Here is a 7521-nt window from a genome sequence, read left to right on the forward strand (position 1 = left end):
AGGCGCAAACGTGAGTGTCTTGAAAAATGGGAATTAACACACTCCAAACTTCTCAGGCACAGTAAATATGTAAAAACACTGTTAAATGTTAGGAAAGAATTGTTTACATCAGGCTTATTTGATTAAGAAGTCAAAATGTGCCAAAGGATGAGATTTTTTTTTTTTTGTAATTGCTTTTTGCCGTCAAGTTGCAGCCAACGTCGGGTGTAACGAACTTGCCCCACCCTGAAGGGCTGGTGTACAGCAGGCCAAAGGGAGAAGGCCTTAGCAACAGCCAGAAAAAGAAAAAAAGGCTCCACAAGGAGAGAACCGACCTGATTGGCTGAAAAAGGTCCAGTAACGTTTGGCAAGAGCTAGGGGGAGCCAGTGGGCTTACAGCACTGAGAGGAGAGTGGAGTGCTGATCGGAGTCTCAGAGAGAGAGAGAGCAGAGCAGAGTCTGGCAGAGAGGAGTCTGTCAGCTCTGGAAGAAAAGGATTCTGTCTCAGCAGAGTTGGCTGACAGAAGTCCAGTCCCTGTCTAAGCGGTGTATGCTTGACAGAGAGAGGAGGCCCTGACTGGGTGCAGATTGAAGTGCCCTTCAGGAGCTTTGGCAGCCCAAAAAACCGCCCAGACCTATCTAGTCTGCCTTGCTCCCTGGGTGTATCACCAGAATCACCAGTCTGGGGAGAAGCCAGTCCAGAGGCAGTGAAGCCATATTAGGACTAGTGGGAGAGAGGGAGGCCAAGTGTGCCAGAATCTCCTGGGCTTGGACTGTGTGTAGTGCATCAGTGGGTATTGGAGCAGTGAGGAATAGTGTCTGCATGCAGAAGGGACCATTAGTTCAAAGCTAAATCTTCCCTTAAGAGACACCTATGTGTCGGTGTGCATATGAATCTAAAGGCCATCTTTTAAGCATAAACTCTAGTTCTGAAACCAACAAGCGTTAAACCTCTCCAGTTTACCTGAGAAGCCTTTGTGAAAGCCAGCAAATAAAAGTTTTCAGTTTTTGTTCATTATAAAAACCTCTCCAGTCTTTATTATTTGTCTGTCAGTGTCTGTGTGTTCCCCAGTCAGGGTGGTGACCTTGTGGAAAATCAGTATTGAGTGGGCTATAGAGGAAAATATATTATTGGTGGCAGCGCAGAAAGCAGAACTTATATATAAGTGGCTTTCGTTACATCGGGCAATCCAGCAGGATTTTCAAGGGAGTTTTTAGCAACCAGTCTAATGAAACATTCTTTTTTAAAAAACATAAATAATATATGTTTATTAACCATTTCAATCATTACAATAAACTCATTACATTCTATACCAGTGATGGCGAACCTTTTCGAGACCGAGTGCCCAAATTGCAACCCAAAACCCACTTATTTATCGCAAAATGCCAACACAGCAATTTAACCTGAATACTGACGTTTTAGTCCTGTATGCACCTGCTGCTCTGCCCTGTGCTGCTTCAGCGCCTTCACCCCACCCCACCCCTCTGCCTCTGCCCTACCCGCTCGAGCAGGGGCCAGCTTGCTCTAGCCTCCAGCAAGTCCTGCGCGCACCGCTCTGCCCCTCTCTAGCATCTTCGCCTCCTCTGCTCCCCCTCCTCGAGCATCAGCCACCCAGAGCATAGGCACCAGGCTCTCCAGTCGAGTCCTCCCTGCTTACTGCGGGGCGTTGTGCCAGCGGCCCAGGCCAGCCTAGATGTGTGTGTGGGGTGTTTGTGTGATGAATTCTGTGCATGCGTGCCGACAGAAAGGGCTCCAAGTGCCACCTCTGGCACTCGTGCCATAGGTTCACCACCACTGTTCTATACAATGAAATCATCATATCATAATGTACAATTTGTAAAGTTAGTACTTATATGAACTATACATATGAATATATAAATTATAGATGCATTAGCTTGAACAAATTTGAAACAAAGATCAAAAGAAGGAGCTATCTTGCTATTTAAAAAAACAGAAAAAACACCAAGTCTTATACAATAAGTCCAATATTCCATAAAATATATACTTTAAAAATGTCAACAACATTTCACAAATCAATTATATTCCCTTATTTATTTAAATAACATTCTTGAGAACTTAAGGGTTGGCAGGACGTATTGTGCCAGTTGGGCTAGTCTTCATAAAAGGTATTACACAGATTTTGGGCCTGATTTTTTCTTTAAAAATTAGCACGCTCCAGTTGAGCTCACTCATGGCATCCGAGTCCTCCAGGACTTCATTTTTATTCCGAGAAGACCTGACGCTGGCTCTACCCAACACCCCATCTCATCTTTCTTGGCATTATAGGTATAATACTTATGGAAATTCTGAAGATCATCATCTTCACTGCCCTTTTAACCTCCTGCCTGATGAAGACTTCTGGAGAACCTGTAATCTTGCACATTGTTGTATTGTTTACATTGGCCTCAATCAATGACATTATATGGCTTTGGTTTGTGGACTTTGATTTGGCTTCACATGCAACCCCTGTCTACTTTGAAATGACGGCACAGTCTTCCCTTGTTTATCCCTGCCTCTGCGTTCCTTCTCCTCCCTTAGGTCAAAGGTACGCTTCTTGGGGCAGGCATAGGGTGGCCATTTTGTGTGTGCAACCCGAGGAGGGCAACGTTTAGGAAATGGGGGGATTTCGGTGGAGTTTTATGCCATACAGCTCATTTTCCAAAGTTGGAAGGAGGGTTAACATTTGGCATTGAAGCTGAAGAATTAATATCAGGCTATGTGCAAGGGGAGGGGGAGGAGCATCTGGTTGTGGTCCGCCCACCTGGGGGAAAGGGAGGGAGGGGGAGGGAGGGGACTCATCATCTGGGCCAGGCACACCCACACTGGGGTGAAAGGGGCCCATCATCTGGTCCTGCCCCACCCCTTCTGGGGAGAAGAGGGAGGGGTTAGAATTAGGAAGGAGCCTCAACCTCTGCTGTGGCCCATCCACCCTGGGGGGAAAGGGTAGGAGGAGATCAACTGTAATCCTAGGACAGTGGTGGTGAACCTTTGGCACTCCAGATGTTATGGACTACAATTCCCATCAGCCCCTGCCTGCATGGCCAATTGTCCATGCTGGCAGGGGCTGATGGGAATTGTAGTCCATAACATCTGGAGTGCCAAAGGTTCGCCACCACGGTCCTAGGAGATCTCCATCTACCACCAGGAGCTAAAGACCTGGCTTCTTGCACTCTGAAATGTGCTTTAAGCTAGTTATTCACAGTGCTGGTTAGGTAACCAATGAAGCCAAGTGAATGTCAAAAGACCAGGGTGAAAAGTGGCCATAAATCGGAGGCAGGAAAAAAAAAGCTCTTAAAACTCCAGCTCTCAGCAAGGAAGAGTTGAGGTCCCTGCACAAGCCAGCTCAGAACAAAGAACACTGTGTGGTTTATCATAACAACCACCAAGGAAAGTTCTTCCTATTCCACCTGCGCTCCCCGCCCTCACCCCCCTTCCCCAAGGGTCAAGGCCCAGCTCTATCAATATATAGAAATAATCTCAGCCTTCAGAAACGCTGCGCTGAATGCACTTATTGTTCGAGCATGCCAGTCCCCAAATGGGAACTCTGCAAGGAATGTCATTTGTTATTGTCAACCTGCGGATGTGGCTTCTCATTAGGCTACAATCCAAGAGAGGGGCTAATATCCTCTCTGGTTTGTAAGTGGGGAGGGATGCAGAGATTCAGCTACTTGCTCCCCTTTTGCTCACAAATTCGGCTCGGAGCAGCAGTGGTGTAGGAGGTTAAGAGCTCGTGAATCTAATCTGGAGGAACCGGGTTTGATTCCCCGCTCTGCCTCCTGAGCTGTGGAGGCTTATCTGGGGAATTCAGATTAGCCTGTGCACTCCCACACACGCCAGCTGGGTGACCTTGGGCTAGTCACAGCTTCTCGGAGCTCTCTCAGCCCCACCTACCTCACAGGGTGTTTGTTGTGAGGGGGGAAGGGCAAGGAGATTGTAAGCCCCTTTGAGAAAGGGGGGATATACATCTTCTTCTTCTTCTTCTTCTTCTTCTTCTTCTCCTCCTCCTCCTCCTCCTCCTCCTCCTCCTCCTCCTCCTCCTCCTCCTCCTCCTCCTCCTCCTCCTCCTCCTCCTCCTCCTCCAGCACACCTGTGTCCTGCTCTGGTGGCGAAGGCAAACCGACACCCCTAGGAGTGTGATAGCAGCAGATGCTGCTATCCGGGTCTGAGTTGAATGGCTCCTGGAACCTCTGGGTCATTTGCCTCCTCCCAGTAACCCCTCCCTGGAAGTGAAATGGCCAATCCACCCCTGGAAGCAGGAAACACCTAGGACACAGGCAGGCCTGATGGTACAGAAGCGTCCAGCACTCAAAAGGTCACCAAAGGGTCTTTTGTTATTCTATTCTGCCCAGGTAAACATACATTGCAGAAAAAAAGAGCCAGCATGGTGTAGCAGTTAAGAGCAGGTGGATTCTAACCTGGAGAACTGTTTGATTCCCCACTCCTCCACCTGAGTGGCAGAGGCTTATCTGGTGAACCAGATGTGTTTTCACACTCCTACGTTCCTGCTGGGTGCCCTTGGGCTAGTCACAGTTCTCTCCGAACTCTCTCAGCCCCACCTACCTCACAAGGTGTCTGTTGTGGGGAGAGGAAGGGAAATGAGCTTGTAAGCTACCTTGAGTTTGGGGTGCTGTGTGGTTTCCGGGCTGTATGGCTGTGTTCTAGCAGCATTCTCTCCTGACGTTTCGCCTGTGGCTGGCATCTGAACACGGGCATACAGCCCGGAAACCACACAGCACCCCAGTGATTCCGGCCGTGAAAGCCTTCGACAATACCTTGAGTTTCCTTGCAGGAGAGAAAGGTGGGGCATAAATCCAGACTTTTCTTCTTAAATGGCAGAGGGCAGCAAAGAACTTTGGCCTGGGCACAGACAGACAGACAGACAGACAGACAGACAGACAGACAGACAGACAGACAGAGAGAGAGCGAGAGAGAGAGAGAGAGAGAGAGAGCGAGAGAGAGAGCAAACTAAGGCTCCTTCGCACATGCAGAATAATGCACTTTCAAACTGCTTTCAATGCTCTTTGAAGCTGTGCGGAATAGCAAAAACCACTTGCAAACAGTTGTGAAAGTGGTTTGAAAACGCATTATTCTGCGTGTGCGGAAGGGGCCTAAGTTTTGCCATTGAGCAAGTACGCCATCAGCAGGCAGAGATGCGGTCAAGCACAGCTCCCTGACCTCAGAGCCTGTATGACATTTGCCATATGTCAGACAAACACACATTCGCTTCACTCGCAAGCCCTGAACACATCAGTGCACCCACATACATCCTGCACAAATATATTTGTTCATAAAAAAATTTGCACACCTCTTGCCTTCCTGGGGGGTCCCAATGCCACTCACAACATTGCTGTCTTGTCCCCCATTTTATCTTTATAACAACAGTCCTGTGAGGGTAGGCTTTTCAGGGCTCGAAACACTTAATTCTAGCCTAAGGTTATGCTAAGTGCTGGCGGCTGAGGTTTCTTCGGCTGACTGGGGGGTCTCCCACTTGAAACACCTGGATAAATAGTAGGCTTTGGAGTTCTCCACATCGTTCTACCCTACACCTGGGTTGCCCTGCAAGGTGACAATTCCTCAGCCCATATGTGAAGCAAAAACAATGGGTTTACTTTAATGTTGGCACTGGGCTATACTTTTAGAACTTCAGAGCGTGCGAGCAACCCCAAATTGCAAACAAAACCAAAAAAGGGCAGATGCGGGTCGCCCGTCGGAACTTTCCAACCCAGACCTCCTTCGAGTGTCAGGTCAAGCGGGACGGGTGGAATTGCAAACTCCCCCCCCCCCCCAGGTCTGCCAAGTCCCTGCAGCCAAACCCGGGGCGGGGGGGGGGGGAGAGTGGCTGTCCCTCCCCTTACCTGCGCGCCTGCTGTTCTCCACCGAGGGTCGGCAACGGGGCGACCGCCTGGCTCTGCGGGAAGCGTCACCCGCCGTTCCGCTCCGCTCCGCACCGCAGCAGCAGCAGCCGGCGGAACCGCCCGCTTGTCCGCCTGCCTCCCTACCCGCCCGGACGCCACCCGACTCGGCGAGCGCCCTCCTGCCTCTCGGCCACCCCGTGGCGCGGTGCACAAGCGCCAAAACCCGGACTGGATCGTCCGGCCGGCCTTTCCCCTGTGTTGGAGGCTGGACAAACTCCGGAGTGGACGCCGAGGCGGATGCGCTCCCCGGACAAGGGCTGGAGCGGGTTCCGGCTGGGAGGCGGCAGGTGGGTTGAGCAAACAGGTTCATGCCTGGAGCTGGATCTGCCTGTCCGAGACCGGTGGAAAGAGCGCCCACCCAAACGCCGCTCTCCCGTCCCTACTCCATTTGCGCTGCACAACAACCGTGCGAGGTAGGCGAGGCGGGCAGAAAGGAAATGACCCGAGGCTGCCTAGCAAGCTGCCATGGGAGAGGAGGGATTTGAACCCGAGTCTTCCAGATGGGGATCCAAGTATGACCATGCCCCCACCTTGAGCTTACCAATCCCTTCTAAATGAGCTAACAAGGACATTTGGGGGGGATTATTGATTCATAAGGTTGCCATAAGTTGGAAGTAATTTGCCCGTCCTAACACACAAAGCAGATCTCACTCTAACCACAAAGAATTTCCTTGACATACTAGCTTTCTAGCTGCAAGGATTTTTAAAATAGTGGATCACTCAATCACATGTACCACCCTCCAAACACCTGATGGGGGCGCATTCCAGGAATAACTGTATTTCCTTGTCTAATGTCTGTGCGGGTTCTGGCATGGCCAGATTAAGCTAGAGCGGGGTCTGTAGTTTATGTTACAAAGGGGCCCGACCATTAAAAAAAATATTTATTTGTATTATGTTATTAATGAAGTGACATCTATAATGATTATGAACACTTCAGTCATTCTCGAGGAAGGACACCATGAGAAGTTCGCACATGTATTTTCTCTTCCTCCTTCCGCTCTCACACAGCGGGTGTTTGTACACGGCACACAATCACAATCTCAAATCATAAAGTGACAGTAATTGACAGGTACTGATAACTGACTTCCTTCAGCCCAACCCTGGAGTCACACGTCCCACGTTGCAGGCTCACCACGGTGTAACAGCGCATGCTGCAGCGGCTGGAGAACCTGGGAAGATAGTGCAAAGGACACCGCGGCTGCAGTGGTGGGATTCAACAGGTTCGCATCACTTCGGCAGAACTGGTTGTTAAAATGGTCCTTGTAAACAACCAGTTGTTAAATTATTTGAATGCCACCACTGCACCGCTGTGCGCGACATGGCAAGGAACCAGCACACTTGCATGTATGCAAAACCCACAACATGTACTCTGCAGCTCCCCCGATATGTAAACAACAGTGCGCTGCCAGATCACGAGGATGCGGCAGGATGCCGATTTCACCAGACAGCTTGCAAACATTTCGTGCGGGCTCCTTGAAAATGCTGGGCCCATGGCATGTTTTGTTATTAGGGTAATCCAGCACTGAGCTCCGGTCATCTGTAATATTTTCCGCCTCTGGAGTCCCTGCTCAGGAGGAAAGACAGCGTACAAAATTTTTCAATAAAAAATAATAATGTTGTACTGCA

General features: G+C 49.8%; 1 protein-coding gene across 1 annotated transcript in view; it reads right to left on the bottom strand.

Annotated features, from left to right (window-relative positions):
* LOC125442931 (synaptotagmin-like protein 2) overlaps positions 1-5993 on the bottom strand; it is a 78091-nt gene extending 72098 nt beyond the window's left edge. The window contains exon 1 of the mRNA XM_048514721.1: positions 5836-5993. The gene's annotated coding sequence lies outside the window, so the exon portion shown is untranslated. The remainder of the gene's footprint in view (positions 1-5835) is intronic.
* Positions 5994-7521: the final 1528 nt, after the last annotated feature.

This window comes from Sphaerodactylus townsendi, linkage group LG13 (assembly GCF_021028975.2).
Source record: "Sphaerodactylus townsendi isolate TG3544 linkage group LG13, MPM_Stown_v2.3, whole genome shotgun sequence".
Lineage (NCBI taxonomy): Eukaryota > Metazoa > Chordata > Lepidosauria > Squamata > Sphaerodactylidae > Sphaerodactylus > Sphaerodactylus townsendi.